At 43.2% G+C, this 16087-nt stretch overlaps 1 long non-coding RNA gene across 1 annotated transcript; it reads left to right on the top strand.

Annotated features, from left to right (window-relative positions):
- The first annotated feature begins 13805 nt into the window (after positions 1 to 13805).
- On the top strand, positions 13806 to 14775 carry LOC111844967 (uncharacterized). Its single transcript, XR_002838514.2, has 3 exons — positions 13806 to 13917; positions 14009 to 14225; positions 14304 to 14775. It is a non-coding gene; the product is annotated as an uncharacterized lncRNA (long non-coding RNA).
- Positions 14776 to 16087: the final 1312 nt, after the last annotated feature.

Below are 16087 nucleotides of genomic sequence, written 5' to 3'. Positions count from 1 at the left end.
CCTGAAAGCTTTCAAGCGCATGTTGACGTGGACGCGGCACTTCGTGTTGGTGACCTCTGGGAGTCCTGAGTGAGGGCCAGGGAGGTGTACAGTTCGTGGCCATCAGCTAGTCTGAGATGCCATCTCAGGCTAATAGACAGCATAGTACATCCAGGGTATCGATTCAATGGATGCTCATCCACTTTGGAGAATGTGCTGTCTTGATAGTTTGGTAGCTCCAGGTCTTGGTGCGGGGCTACGCTAACAAGAATTTCAAGAACCTCCAATGGCATCCAGTGCATGAGAGAACTTGTGTAACTCTTTCATATCTGATACAAAATTACAATGAGCTAATTACATCAGGATTCATGTGCAGAGAGCCACCAGCCATTGGAGAAGTTGGCCTCACATTGTTGGGGTCACAAAGGATGAGGGGACACCCTAATTAGCGCTGGTCAATCCACTAGGCGACTAGGGAGCCATATTCTGTTGGCCTAGAGAGCCACAGGGACTGCGACCAGTACAGAGCCTAACTAACTGAGAACCACAATGGGAGGGATGGTGAGCAGAGGCACTCGGCATGACGATGTACACGGATACAGGAATAAAGCCAACGAGTAGGAAAATAAATAAATAAATATATTTATGCACAATCAGGCCAGTTTGTTAGGGATTCCTGCTTATAAAAGCAAACAGCACATCATGTGGACGGTGGGGGGGGGGGGGGGGGGGGGGGGGTGAGATGGGTCCGCCCTGGTGAATCATGCATCGATGCAACTTCAGCACACCTGACATCACCCTCTCCCTGGCAGTAATTTCAGCTTAACACACAGCGCACTGCGGAGCTACAGACAGAAAACGTCTCTGGTTTTATAATTGCAACCCAGTTTACAGAATAAGTACAAAATTAATGGGACGCCACGTTTGTTTTGACAGTAACAAATACATTTTTATAGTTCACCATCTGTTATATAGGACATTAAGTATTAAGTATACACCAGAGCTACCAGGCCACAAAGGTAAAGTGTAAATATTTAAAGTTGCTAAAGCTACATACATATCACTGCAGCCGTGTGTCCAGTAGGAGGGGTTTATGGTTAGGGCATGACAAGTTATAAACCCCTCCCACTTGACATTGGGCTCTTGGCTGCAGCGACATGCCTCTTGTACCCCATCCCCATAGGGACTAAGGTGGTGAAGGGCCAGGAGAGAATTCACCAATTACAGTAGATAGAGGGGATTATTAGGAGGCCAGATTTGATAGGGCCACAAAGAGCAATTTTAGCCTGGGCATCAAGGTACAACCCCTACGCTTTTGAAAGATGCCCAGGGATCTTTTATGAGAGTCAGGGCCTTGGTTTTATGTCTCACCCGAAAGACGGCACCATTTTCACAGCACAGTGGCTCTGTCTCTAACTCGTTGGCCAAATCAACACCTCCTCCAGCAAGAACCTACTTTCTTAGTTGGTCTCCTATCCAAGTGCTGACCAGATCCAAACCTGCTTAGCTTCAGATGGGTTACCTATTTTGGATGGCAGGCGGTACAGCTGCTGACATGAGCAAAAGAAATGGCCATCTTCTGGAACTGTCACACACTACAGGGCTTAGAGTTTACAGAGCACAGTGTGATGAATAACAAAAAAAATCCAGTCAAAAGCATTTCTGTAAGTGACAGATTCGCTATAGCTAACATGAAAGCTAGAGATGCAAAAATAACAGCTCACTGCAGCAGTGGAGGGCGACATGGTTCCTCTGAGAGCAGAACTCAGCATTCTCATGGAGAACGTTTTGTGAAATGGTGCTCGCATCGCAATAGGACAAACCCCAGTCACCTGACTCTCACCCCACTTTCCACCCCTGGACTGAAGGAGTAGGCTTAATGGCTAGCAATGTCATCACACTTTTCACCCTCCCCCTCCAAAAAAGAAAAATACACCACACGTATGCTGGGGAGGAAGATCCCTCTACACAATGCTGGCCAGTTGGCGCTGGGAAGTAACTCTGGTCACCTGATGCTAGTAGATTACTTCATGGGGACAGGAGATCAATGGGAGATCAATGTGTCCGTCCGACTCACAACACACAGATGTTCTGCTACAAGCCGTGCCTATTTACCTGTCATAACAGTACCCAGCCTTCTGGATAATCACCCAAGTATAAAATATAATTTAAAAATTATGGTTTAATTTGTGTTTATTAGCAGCAATAAAGACACTTCTAACGTTGCACGTGTTCCATTACAACCATTACATCGACTCCAGCAATAAAACGCAATATCTAAGATCAAATTAGCGCTAATGACAACAATACAAGGAAATGTGTATAAATTATATTTATATATTTTAATTTTAAAACATAACGATTGCAAAGGTTTTGAATAAAAAAAAACTTCAAAAACACATTTGAAATAATATTGAGGACGCTGTCAAGAAATGAAGGGAAATGCAAAGCCAAGATTCAATAACGCCACATTAAAGCATACAGAGAAGCTGTAAAATAGCTTTCAGAAATATATCTGAGGCAGGACAACACAGTGCTAATAGATGCAAATAATATTTGCCTGCAGCAGGAAATTCCACCGCGGCAATAGCAATTTAATAGACTGCGGCTGAACAATTTAATCCATTCTGACTGCGAACACAATGGATCCACAGCCCCAAATAAGAAGCCATTCATCATAAATGAATCTGGCCCCTTTCGCCTGTATCAAACCTCGGACCTCTGATTAGAGTTTGGAGTTAATCCCATCCAGCTCCCATTGACAAAACGACACTCAGGAACATCGCGTGGACGCCATTATCTGTATTATATGAATGTTATGAATATGACCAAATGCAAGAGAAGGGAAAAATGATTCTGCCGGCTCTTCATTTGAATTGCAGTACATACAAGGGCCGTTAGTCTTCCTGTTAGTAGCACAGAAACAAGGAAATGGAATTCGAAGTCACACCTGAGATATGACTCTGAAACAGTCTGAACGTGGGCTGGTATGAATTTGTATTGTCACTCTTTGATGCAATAACACAGAAACAGAAAATGAAGAAATGTTTAAACACATATAAGGAATTTAAAAGGGATAATTAGATCCCACTATGAGATAAATAAAACGACATCAATTTAAACTAGTTTGCTTTCTATCATTACAATTGAATTGATGTTCTTTTTTGTCATAACTGATTTCAAGTGTTGACATGCCTAAGCCCTAAACATAGATAGGATATTTTTAAAAAGCTTGTGGGAATTTTACTTACATAAAAATGTTCTGAGAGCAGAATGAAAAATGATTAGTTCAGAGATATAACCAATAAGATTGTAGAGAAGGTGGGTCCAAGCAATAGATGAGGCGGGGCCAAGACATCTGATTGGATGATTCCACCTCATCTAGTTCCTTGGGCCCACCTCCTCTACAATCTGATTGGTTACCTTTTGGTATTTCTTTCTACCCTCAGAACGTTATTGTATAAGTAAAACTCCAATGAGCTTATCAAATTAGGAAAACTTCAAATTTTGAGAAAAGATCCCAATAAATTTAATAATGGAAAAAACGGGAATATGTCATATACGATATGGTTATTGTATTAAGAAAACTGGAAGTTTTTGCCGAATTAGGTTCTTTAGCCCAACCATTCATCATTTGGACTTCACACCCTGAAGATTTGTGCCTGCTATAGGTTCTATATGACTAATAACAGCCATGAGGGTATAGAAATATTTCCTATATTTCCTGTAATCTCTTTCTACAACAACTGGCTCCAGGCTCATTGTGACCGTGTACTGAAAAAGCAGTTATGGAAGATGGATGGTTATTTCAATAACACTGAGGGTGTCGACCTAGTTTAATAATCACAGTATTTTTTATTCAAAATGATAGCACAGAACACCATCCAGTCCCTGCCATAAATAGTACAAGTGTAGTTAACTGTCAGAAATAAAAGAAACAAACACTATAAACATCGTATAGGTTACATTGATATTAGGCCTATTAGTAATATTATATTTATTATCATCCATAATCAGGTATTTATTAGTAATTGAAGTAGTATCAGTAAAACACAATGAACATATTTTTCCACCGTTTATCGATAAAGCAAAATAGTCGAAACAGCAGCACTGTTCCATAGAACAAAGTGTATTGTTAATAAGCATTTTTGCACTGTAAATTATTTATTACCTGACATCAGGGAAGTCAGTCCACCGGTTGTGCTCCCATCAATGGTGCAGTAATTCTCCAATGGAAGAGTCTTGCCTATAAGTCTGTATTGATCCTATGACTTGAGTTAAGCACCTTGTCATCCCCTCAGTTAACTTTAATTTATTTCAATAGGGCAAAAGATGCGGGAATGACATTACTTGTACCGTTTGCATGGGCGTAATTTCCAGGGGGGTTAGGGGGGTCATGACCCCCCCAATAATCAGATCCAGCCAATATAACCCCCCCCCCCCAATAATCATGTTTCCCCTGTAATGGGTGGAGACCTCGACCCCCCCCCAATGTTCCAGCCAAAGTTACGCCCTTGACTGTTTGTCAGTTTGTGTCACTGAAGTTCCTGCAATTTCTGTCGATAAAAGGAGGCTTCATGTCAGCAGCTTATGCCCGCTGACAGTCGGAAAAGATCCTGCCTTGTGACAGAGTTAATGGGGGGTTTTGAGCCTCTGTTCGTTAAACCAACATAAAAAGTACCCAAATATAAACACGAAGACAAAAGCCTCTGGTAAACAATTACATGGATAAGAAGTGGCTGCAAAAGCTAGTTAATTGCGTTTTATATCTCCTTTATTGATCATATACTTAATGATATCTGGCTATATGTTGAGTTAATACATTTTAAAAATAAAGTCTGCAAGTAATTTGCGGTATCCTGTATGGCTAAACATTTCATTATATGCTATCCTTGGCGATGAATATCTAATACAGTATTAATCGTGGTTTTAAAAACAAAGTAGTTCCATGCTTAAATGAAATTCAGCTTCTGCGGTTTAGAGAAGGCGACTGACAGCCATGTGAGAGAATATAATTATCACTGTTTACACATGGAAACACGGGATACTGAAACTAAAATGCATATACTAGTTATTCTTGTTGTTGCTCTAGTTGATGTGCTGTTTAAAAAATAATTTATTTGGCCTTTTCCCCCAAAAGCTTTAAAACAACCAGCAGGCATGCTCAGTTTACCCATAATGCCATTTGCTACAATCAGTGCGGCGAAGATGGACCGCGGAGCGCACAGAACAAGGCAGGTTTCCCTCATAGTTACAGGCTGCTCAGCAGGCACCCAAATCCTTTTGACAAATCGATACGCTGTGAAGATCAGACACGAAAAATAAGACATGCAAAAAATACGAAATGATATTCTGTCCGATAATAACTCGCTCATTTAATTTGTTATGGGACGTCTTTGTTCATTCACCACCTAAATAACATGATTTTAGGTCGCTACCTCGAATAACTCACCTATTCTTTGGGTCCTAAATAAGTTCTGAGTCATAATGATGTATTATTATATTTTATTACGTGTTTTGCAGTGGGTAATTCTCTGGCAACACTTTCTTGACAGAATACAGGATTTTAATGGCAGTTTTTTTTTTTGTATGGGAAACGTGATTTGGGTATATGGCTGTCCATTTAATGTTTGCTTATCAACATATATCAAGCATATACGTTTCATGTATGGTTGTACACTGACTAAATGCCTATATACTTAACACATGACTATACATCCATCTTCCGTATTTCATCGTGGCGCAGACGGTCGAAGTGCGTGTTTTTAGTTTGTGGGAGGAAACCCAAGCAAATATAGGAATAACATTCAGATTATTCTAATGATACGAATTTATGTTATTAGTATCCCGTAGAATAATGAAAACGATACAATAAACATGATGATTATAACCATGGTGATTACGGCATTAGTAATTATTGACAATTGTGATGTTCTGTGATGCCCATGCAGTAACTATAGTGATTTCCTTTTTTTATTTATAAGTAGCATGCATCTAAACCTTTGGGATTCGGCAGCTGGGTGTTTGCATATAAATAAACATTTCCTGGAGCACGCTATGAAAACGCGCGACTGGTTTTACTAGTGAGAAACGTCTGCCATCACTCCGTGATGCTTTTTAATTGTCGTCCCCCCCCTCCCCCTTCCCGCGCTATCAGAACACGAGAGCGTTTACGAGCCGCCTTCTTACGGTTCCGGGGAGAAGAGAATGAGATGGGAAGTGAATGAATGCAGATGAGCCGGGCCGCAGAATGGAACAACACCGTGCTGAGCCCACCTCTTGTTAGCGCTCAAGGAGCACTGATCTTAAACCGTGACAAACTCTGGCTGTAGGAAATTACATTAAATCTCATACGGCGTTAACTGCCTTGTATCCTAATTGAGAATGCTATATAAACATTAATTTCAACAAATAACATCTTTAATCGTACTTCAAACAATGTGTATTTTATCGCTTCTTTATGTAGTTATTATTACAGAAATCATCAAAACAAGCCTGGGAATATTCAGATTGTTCTTAGAAAATCGCCCCAGTGAACATAGTTTTCCCTCGCTGATAGTTGCACTGCACAGTACACAATTTGCTAAAAGCATTTAGGATAAAAAGGAGTCAGTCAACAGTGAAAAATCCTAATTACTCGTTGCTTCAACTGTGACAAACTGGGTATGTTAAAGCTACACCCTGGGTTCCCCAGTAGGTTAGCTGCTCATTTCTGTTTGCAATCACTGCAACCACTAAGATGGGGCCAGAGTCACTGCATCAGCTAAGCTGGGACCAGAGACACTACATCCATTAGGCTGGAGCCAGAGTCACTGCATCCACTAAACTGAGGTCAAAGTCACTGCATTTACTACTCTGGGACCACAGTTACTGCATCCACTAAGCAGAGACCAAAGTCAGTGCATCTGCTAAGTGGGGTCCAGTCACTACATTCATTATACTGGGATCAAAGTCACTGCATATACTAAGGTGGGATCAGAGACACTGCATCCACTTTGCTGGGGCCATAAACACTGCATCAACTATGTTGTGGTCACAGTCACTGCATCTACTAAGCTGAGGTAAGCGTCACTGCATCCCCTTTGCTGGGGCCAGACACTGCATCAGGTTTGCTGTGGCCAAAATCACTGAATCCACTATGCCTGGTCAGAGTCACTGCATCCACTAAGGTGGAGCCAGAGATACTACATCCCCTTTGCTGGGGCCAGAATCACTGTATTCGCTAAGTTGGGGCCAGTGTCACTGCATGTACTATAAGTCCTGTTAGAAAATCATCATCAATGAAGAAAGAATTAGCAAAAACACGGCATGACTACCTCTCATGATCTCCAGCTGAGCCCGATGATTTATCAGGGGTAATTGGTCTTAATAGTGGCGAAAGACCACATCTCCGTACATTTATAAAGGCAGGGGAGCAAGCTGAGCTGATCTATAGTGAGTACCAGACAGAGCGCGTGCAGTAAATTGTGTGCAGGCAGCTTTGGGATGTAATATACGAGTCTGTCATGAAGAAATGGCACAAGGTGGATTTCAGTGGGAATGAACTCCGTGGAGGCCACGGTGTCCAGGAAAGCATGAATTACGCACAGCCCTACTCAGATGCTCCATTGTAGGGTTTGGAGGTGATTTCACCAGGTTAAGGGACTGAAAAGCAGGGGCGAGTCACATTTAAATTGAAAATTACCCTTTTTGTGCTGTGGAGATTACAAAAGGGGAAATATACTGGAAGGGCATTTTAAAAAAAAAAAAAAACAATGGTATGATATAATGCCGGATAATGTTGAAATCTGAGGTTTCAGGTCTAATGAATTCCTTTGTGATTACACAGGACAAACATCTAACGAATGGAGAGGACTTAGTGTTTTGCTGACTGGCCAAAAGAATTTAACCTGGAGTTTAATATAACGTTACATCACAATAGTTAGGTTTCTATGACATTACCATTACCAACAGGGGAAGCAAGTCTTATATATAACTTCAGTATGAGATGCTGGAGTTCAGATTAAAAGCAAATGAACAATAAAATTAATAAGTAGACTAATATTTAAAAACACAATAGTAAAAAACACAATAGTGAAAATAAAATACCTACAAAAAAAAGAAACATCTATAAGAACAAATTAATCTAGAACTTAATTCAGGAATCCAGGAAGAGATGAAAATTCATTGTCAAAAGTTTTACTTCGTTTTTTTTTTTTTATCAGATGAAAGGGTCCTGTAATTTTTTTTTTTAGAATTTGCTACTTTTTTGGGAAACCTCAGAAGACGCAGACGCACACATAGTAACTCATACGCAAAGCGACAGTGGAACATGCCATCAGAGAGGATTAAGAGTCACTTACACCACCAACGGTCTGAGACTAATGATGTTTTTGGGTCCATCAGAGAGGCGTTTAAATTGCTAAATATGCTGATTTCCTTTTCAACTGTAGGTCAGCCAAACAGTGACTTTGAGGGCATCAAATTAAACAATAAACTGCCAATTACGTCCCTTACATCTCGTTCTGAATGACAATATAAAAAGGACTGGAGGAACATTGTTATTCTTTGATATAATCTCACTCTGAACAACTAATAATGTAATGAGGAAACCACTCAACAGCAAAAAGGCTGATACTGACCAACAAACCCAAAACTATGCCCAAAAATATGTGTTCATTTTAATAGATATTGAAATACATTGTGTTTTTTCTGGGGTTGTTGTGAGTCAGGACATTTAGGGGTGGGTGCATCAGGGGACAGTAGTTTTAAATATTTATTGGTCACAGCTGCTTTTCAAACTCCTTAATATATTAAAATGTGTGTTCTGCTGTTCTCCCAGTAGCCGAAATAACAATATCATTTGTTCTAGCACATACCTCCCACTGTACCAGTGCCACATATGAATATGAGTGTTCCAACCCCCCTTGTCCCCTATGAATATGTTACTTGCCATTGAATTCTTGTCACCTGGTTCCGTTTGTCGACCCAATAGAAGCGTTCACCTTCTGGGGTTCCGGCTGGGCTGGGGGGGCTTGGGTCCTGGTGGGTGTGTCGCCGGGGTGTGGGCTGGCGCATGCACTGGGGCCCGGCCCCGGCACGGGGGCCTTCGGCGCGTCGGAGGGGCTGGGGGCCTCTTTAGCTGATGGGGAGGTTGTTACCATCTGTCCGCTGGTGGTCCCTGCCTTAGGGGTATCCACTCTGCGGGGGTGGGGGGGAATCCAATAGAGTAGGAGAATGGACCCAACCTGGGTGTCTATTGTCTTATGTAGTCTGGGAGTTGACTGAATGGTGGGGTGGGTGTAGTTTTTCCCTCTGTGGTGGGGTCTGGTTGGCTGCCCCGGGCTCTGTGGTGCCCGGTGGTGCCGCAGCTCTGGGCCCCGGACTGGATGGGCCTGGGCCCCGTGCCTTGGTTGGATTTCGGGGAACGGGGCTGCTTATGGGGGTCAACGGGGGAGCTGGCTCCAGAGGGGGGGTACTTTGCCCCCCCCCCCCCCGATCCTTTCCTCCCCATCCCTAAGTGCTTCCCTCCTCCCGCTCCGTCACTCCAACACACACGTAGGGCTTTGAGGTGCAGGTGCGTTGCTGGAATGCAGGGGAGGCATTCCTCCTCTGTCCCCCCGTGACCACCTGTGTCTCAATCATACACCACAACTTAGACACTCTCATTACTTACTCTCTCATGACACATACATTTAGGGCCTTGGGGGTGGGCACACGGAATGGCGTCCAGAGGTCGGTCTGTTCATTCAGCCTTACCTCTGGTGCCAGTGCCCACTTCTCAATTTTAAGTTGCACATAGACATTGAGGGTTCTGGGGAGGGGCCGAGCTGACACCAGCTGCTGATTGGCAGAGGGTGGTTAGCACCATGCCCTTCCCCTGTTTTAAAGCACTTTAGAACAACACGCACCAACACCACATCTGAGCGGGCGGAGGGAAGCATGGGGTCTTTTCACACCCCCGTTCTCTGTTCACCATCTGGAGCTGGGGGCTGGGAATTGCCGGTCGGGGTCTGGGCTGGTGGGCTTCTCGGCTGCTGCGGGGTCCGGGGTGGTCTTCTTGTCCCCATGCCAGAGGAAAAAAGGGATCCATCTCCGGGGTCTGGTGACGGATTGCCCCTCTGGGGGTGGTGCCTGGATCTCGGAGTATAGAGTATATATGGGGAGTGTGAGTGTGTGTACGGCGTTCATTTCTGTGTGTCTCCATGTTGGGTGAATGGGTGAATATTTGTTTATGTGTGCATGAGGGTGGGAACGTATGCTTGTGTATGTGTGCGCCTGTTTGTCTATACGCATGTGCCAGGTTGGGTCTTAGACTCCACCTGAAATAACATCTCAGGCTCTATTCCCCCCCGCCACACTCCCTGCTGGTGGATGAGGCCCCCGGCTGCCGATGCGTTGGTGGTTCTTGATGTCCGGGGTTGGATGCTCTGGTGTGTGCTGGCTCACTCTCGGCGGGGGGTGGGGGGGCCCTTGGACCTCTGGGCCCGGGGTCCAGTCTGCCCTGGTGTGGCCGGCTGTCAACGGGGCCTGCGTGCTCGCCGCCACGGCCCCCTGGGGCTCCTGTGATGTGGCTGCCGGATGGCCCCCCTCCAGAGCGCTCCTCTGCCCTTTTCTGGGTGGGGGCTGCAATTGTCCCTGCGGTGGTCCTCCTGGGGTTCCCATGCCCTGGGGGGCCTCTGGATGTCTGGGGCCCGGGTCTCCTCCGTGTCGGCTTCATGTCCTGGGTGGGCGGGGCTGTGGCTCCCCACACACACTACTAGACATTTACATGGAGAAACCTTAGGAACACCAGCGCGCTGACACACAGGTGCTCACGGACACGTGCTCACGGACACACACTGTCTTGCTTCTGGGCATGTGTTGTAATGCTGATTGTGTGTGCTGTTCAACAACATTTAACGTTTGATGGTTGTTGTGATTAATACAGATGTTGTATGTTGTCTTTCTCTTTTCAGCAGACATGGAAGCAGATTATCTGTTTTGTTTTTTTCTTTTCTCCCTTTTTTTTTTTCTTTTCACCTCTCTCCCTCTCTCTCTCTTCCCCCCTTCTTCTCCTTTGTTTCCCCCCCCCCCTTCCCTCTCCTTCTTTTGAGGAAGTAAATAAAAATATAAAATAAATAAAATAAATAAATAAATACAAATAAAGTAGTCCTCTGCAGAGGGGGGGTGGAGGAGGGAATATTTAAAAAAAAAAAAAAAAAAGAAGTGTTCACCTTCCGCTTGCCGCACTGTAATTGGTCTGCCTTCCTTGTTTGATATTGTTTATCTGTTCATTCCATCTTAATTTTGTTCTTGACTTTTGTTCTGGACTTTCAAAGGCAGTTTCTGAAATCCGGAGCCTGGCTCAGAGCAGGATCATCACTTTGCGCCAGTAACGAGCTCCCGGGAGGTGAAGTTCAGCCGACGGAATAGAGTGATCACTGGTGTTAATGAGACTGGCTTAGTGACACAGGAGCAGAGCTGATGTTAGCCAAAACCTGCTGCAGGCCAAGCATGTGTGGCCGCAGAGAGTGGACGACGGGGGGGGTGCATCTGATTAAAAGGCTGAAGTACCAAGGACAACACGCAATCCTTATTCCACCTTGGATCAGAGTGAATAGGAAATCGCATCTGGGCAAATTGACAAAAATGGGAGTGACTCTCCCGTACAAAGAGTAATGGGCCACTGATGGAGTTAATAGGAGGTCCACAGCAATCCCTGTAAGCGTCTTGACTGGGTTATAAACTGAAAGGTCTCCCACCAGCTGGTCACAGGAAAGCATGTGTGATTCATACTGATCCTGTTGCTTTTGCATAGGACTACAGCGGCCCTTTGGCTGGCTGTGGAGGTGCAGTGTGTGTTTTCGAATCACTCGGAGCTCCGATGATGGATAGCGGTGCCATCACGACCGAAATTCTCTTCATCGGGACCCGGCCACCAATTACTCCGCGAGGCCCCTTTGTCGTTTCATCGCCTGAAGCAGGAGACGACAGGCCGGCGTGGAAGCGCTCCTCCCCACACATCTTCTGAGATAAAACAGTCCAGTAATTAGCATCCGATGTGTCGTTGACGGCTTGTGTTATGTACGTCAACAAGAATGACATAATGCAGACACAATGAACAAGCATTAAAAAGACGCTTCATAATTTATTCATAATTGGAGGTCAAAAAAGAATAATCAGTTACATAAGCAATACTGAATATGCTAAATTATTCTACATTAGAAATGATCAGCATATATAACCATTTATAATAAGATGTAATGCAGATTCACTCAGCATTGTGGCCTCACACCTCTGGGGTCTTAACCTGGTGCAGAGTAAGTAGGGTGACCAGATAATCCATGTCAGGGAGGACACCTTGAGCTACTTTACAACTACTATTTTACAACTGAAAGGCTCCCCTGCTTGGCTGAATAGTTCAGTTCTTCTTGAGCTTTGACTGACTTGTTTCCTTGATTGAAAGACTGATCCTGCTACATTAGTGACACACACATGATTATAGGAGACTGACCAATCAGCAAACAGCAAGAAGTGAAATCCTTTTCATTGAAATGGTAATTTACAAATCCTGTCCTAGCTCAAAAGTCAACGTCCTAAAAATTTTTTAGAAAAAGTTTTAAATTAACATTGTGGGGACCCATTTAGGATGTAATGATCTTGGGGCAAATTTGGCTTAATGGTGGGGAAGGGTCCGAGCAGGACAGTTTTGCCCAGTATTTAGAAAGACAAACAAAGACCTTTGTTTGAGTCCAAGCTGCCCGACTGTATACTACTGATATCATACACAAGTGCTTTTCATAACTGAAACTAATTTGAAATGTGTCTCTTTATTCTTTTTTTTTTCTCTTTTTTTTTTTTCTCTGTGTCTCTTTATTCTAACGCTGTTTTATGCTTATATGCCTTTATATGAAAAATCATAACAGCTACAGTGCATCCTGACAAACAGCTCCAGGACTTCATTCTGAGGCAAAGCAGGTTTCTCTGAGTGGGTTGTTATTTTTTCAGACTCAATATCTGATATGAACAGCATTCAAATGTGCTTTAGCCGTCTGCCCTTGATGAAATAACAGCAGATTGATGGAGACTGTAAAAACTCAGTGAAAGTTCACAATGAATTATTAATAAAGTCCGCCTGGAATATGGCATGCTAGAGTAAGTGTCACTATCAAATTAGGCCACTTTGTTAACTACATTTTTGGAAGAGTCAGTTATTAAGGGTTGCCTACAGGTTATCTTTTTGATAGATAACTAACCAGATGCAAAATTGTAATATTATAAGGATATTAAACATATTTACAGTCTGCATATTTGAAGGACTCTACAGCAAAAACTGGGTTACTAGCCCCAGTCCTTAACTACACCACATGTTGGCTGTAAATAATGTTCTCTTCTTGAGCTTATGGGCCCCGGATGAAGGGAACAGGAAGTAGACAGAGGAGTGTCTGACCCAGCAGAAAGCTTCAGTTATTTCTCCATGCTTTAGTATCGCTGTTGCGCACCCTGGAGACCGGGACACTCAGCAGGGAGCACAAGTGGCTGAGGAAAGGCCACTTACTGTACAAGCAAATCATTTTTCAATAAAATCTAGTTTGTGTTGCAAAGTCTTTTCCAGCTGAGTCATTTGAAAATGCCTAAAATTTTTACTTATAAATAAAATATTGTAAGGTGCTTTGTACAGTGAGCCTATACTATACTATACTATACTATGTAGTATACAGGATTTGCAGTATGGCGATTATGGAAATAAAGATAGACTTTACAATTTATGGTTGTTTAGATTACACTTATTGTCCCCATAAACTGAACTAGAGTGTATGCAGGCTGTTAATTTCTTTGTGAAAAGCAAACCACGTAGCAGTATGGGGGAAAAAAAATCAGCCTTCAAAATGTTCTATTTCTTTATGAAGCAAATTGTACGTAAGAGACTGAGCAAGAAAGGATTACATGGATATTTTCGGTTTGAGGATGACTGCGGTAAACATATTGCTGCTGTGTGAACTAGTTTCATGTTTTTCCATTGCACAGTAAAGTAATTCTTATCTTCATGTCCGGTGTGCTAAAACAGGGCTAACAGCAGCTCAGACACAGTGCACCAATTACTGGGTAGTCGGTTGTCTATTGCGACGAGGTCCTGCGTGAAGGCTGGGTGTCAAGAAAGCAATTAAGTATGGCAGTCTGTCGCATGATTATTGGGGGCTACGGGAGAACAAGGAGAAAGGCAAAGAAGAGACAAGGAAGCCCCCCGACAACCACTCGTTCAGAGTCAGTGGGTAAAATAAATGGTGCGTAAAAAACTAAGTGCATTAAGAGAGCGTTTGTTGGTGTCGCAGCCCCTGATTGACCTGAGCTTCACATCCTAGGTCGGGTGACATGCGGCAGGTCCCCTTGCGACATGTCTGCTGTTGATGGATGACCGCTTTCTCCTGCTCAGCCGAGAAATCTTCATTGTATCCCGATCGTGCCCCGGACCCATTAGCTTGGGGCCGCAAACGAGGCGCATCGTTCCGGGAATAGAATTTTATTTATTTAACATTGTATATTTTCGGATGGTGACGGTATATATATTCTCCTCCGCTGTACTGCGGATTTAGGCTTAAAAGCAATGCAGGCATAACTGAGCAGTAATTAAACCGTTTGCTAAACACTGCGATGTTAAATTTCTGCATAATTTGTAAAATCGCCATTATACATTTACTTTGTTTTCCATGTTCGGTAAATTGTAAAAATGGATTACAAATGCACATTCTGTGATACTGATACACCTCCATGCTTATCCAGTCCTACCATTAAGGTCAAAGGTAATTAAACTGCCGCATCCAGTTTTGTACAGTATGTGTGTATGTGTGTGTTTTTCCTGGAAAATCTAATTGCATTATTTCTGTTGAACACTTCATAAATATGCATGAGGGGCTGGCAGGGTGCGTTCATTGCCGTGAGGTCGCTCAGACGTTTCTTGTTTCTGTCTGGGTATGAAACTGATTCCTGTATTTCATGTCAGAGGCACAGTTGGCTAGGTTGTGAATGAGTCTAGCTTGAGGTCTCGAAGTGTATGTTTTTGTGCAATTCAGCACTGATTTGTCACTTTGCACCTCAGCGTTGTAATTTTCCATCTTAAACAAGGAGAAATAAATAGCTCCCATGTAACATTTTGAACTTATTTTACTTGCTTTGAGGACCTGTTTTTGTTGGAAATACCTTGTTTCCCGAAGGGTGACGTTTGCAGTGAGGTCATTGCTGTCAATATTTGGAATTTGGTTCAGAATGTTTGGATAAAATCAGAGCTAATTATTAACAATAGCAGTATTAATAATCAAAACGAAGTAGATTAATACTTTTAAATAGGTTGTTCAGCAGAGCTTATGGATTGATAAGATGATATGGCACACAAGAGGCAAATTAATTCCTTAAGGCTGGTTCATAATTATGCCAAATAGGTCTGTATTCAAAGTGTCAGAGGGGGGCACTGTTTGCCCAGTCAAAAGATGCCAAGGTCAGCAATGCATCTGGCAGGTAAGCAAGCAGAGGGATAATCAATAGACGCTGTTAACGTGATGATACATTAGCAACTTGAGCAATGTTGCCAGGCAACTGCCAACCAGGTGAGACAAAGGGCAACTCATCCTGATCAGTTTTTTTTTTCCTAATAGAATTTTGTTACCCAGTATCAATGGGAAAGTGCATGAGCAGCACTGCTGAAAAAGCTGCCCTGTGTATCGGCAACTTTTGGTTTGTGGGCACAGAAGGGCAAAGGCCCACTTGGTGTGGAATGTCTCAGTGAGTTACGGCAAGATCCAGGTGACTGTCACCGTTTTCCTCAGCTCCTCTGTTGCATTTTGTCTATTTGTACAAGGGCATAGAATTATTCAAAAAGCATCTGCCTCGTTAACTCACAACTGGGTCTAAGAATACTATCATAATCATTATAACGAATATCTCACTCTTAATCAGATATGAGTCCTTGGCTGTGATAAATATTTCCCCATAATGAATCGGAAAGGGTGGCCACCTTGAGTCAGGATTTCTTCTCGGCCTGCATGCTTATGCCATTGTGTATATGACCTCAGCGTGACCTAAAGCACAATATCAGTAAATCTTCTGTTCTCCGCTGTAGTCGGAAAATGTTCCTTGCAGGCACAGACCCCAG

The sequence above is a fragment of the Paramormyrops kingsleyae genome, chromosome 11, assembly GCF_048594095.1.
Source record: "Paramormyrops kingsleyae isolate MSU_618 chromosome 11, PKINGS_0.4, whole genome shotgun sequence".
NCBI lineage: Eukaryota > Metazoa > Chordata > Actinopteri > Osteoglossiformes > Mormyridae > Paramormyrops > Paramormyrops kingsleyae.
This window is presented reverse-complemented; position numbering and strand designations above follow the sequence as displayed.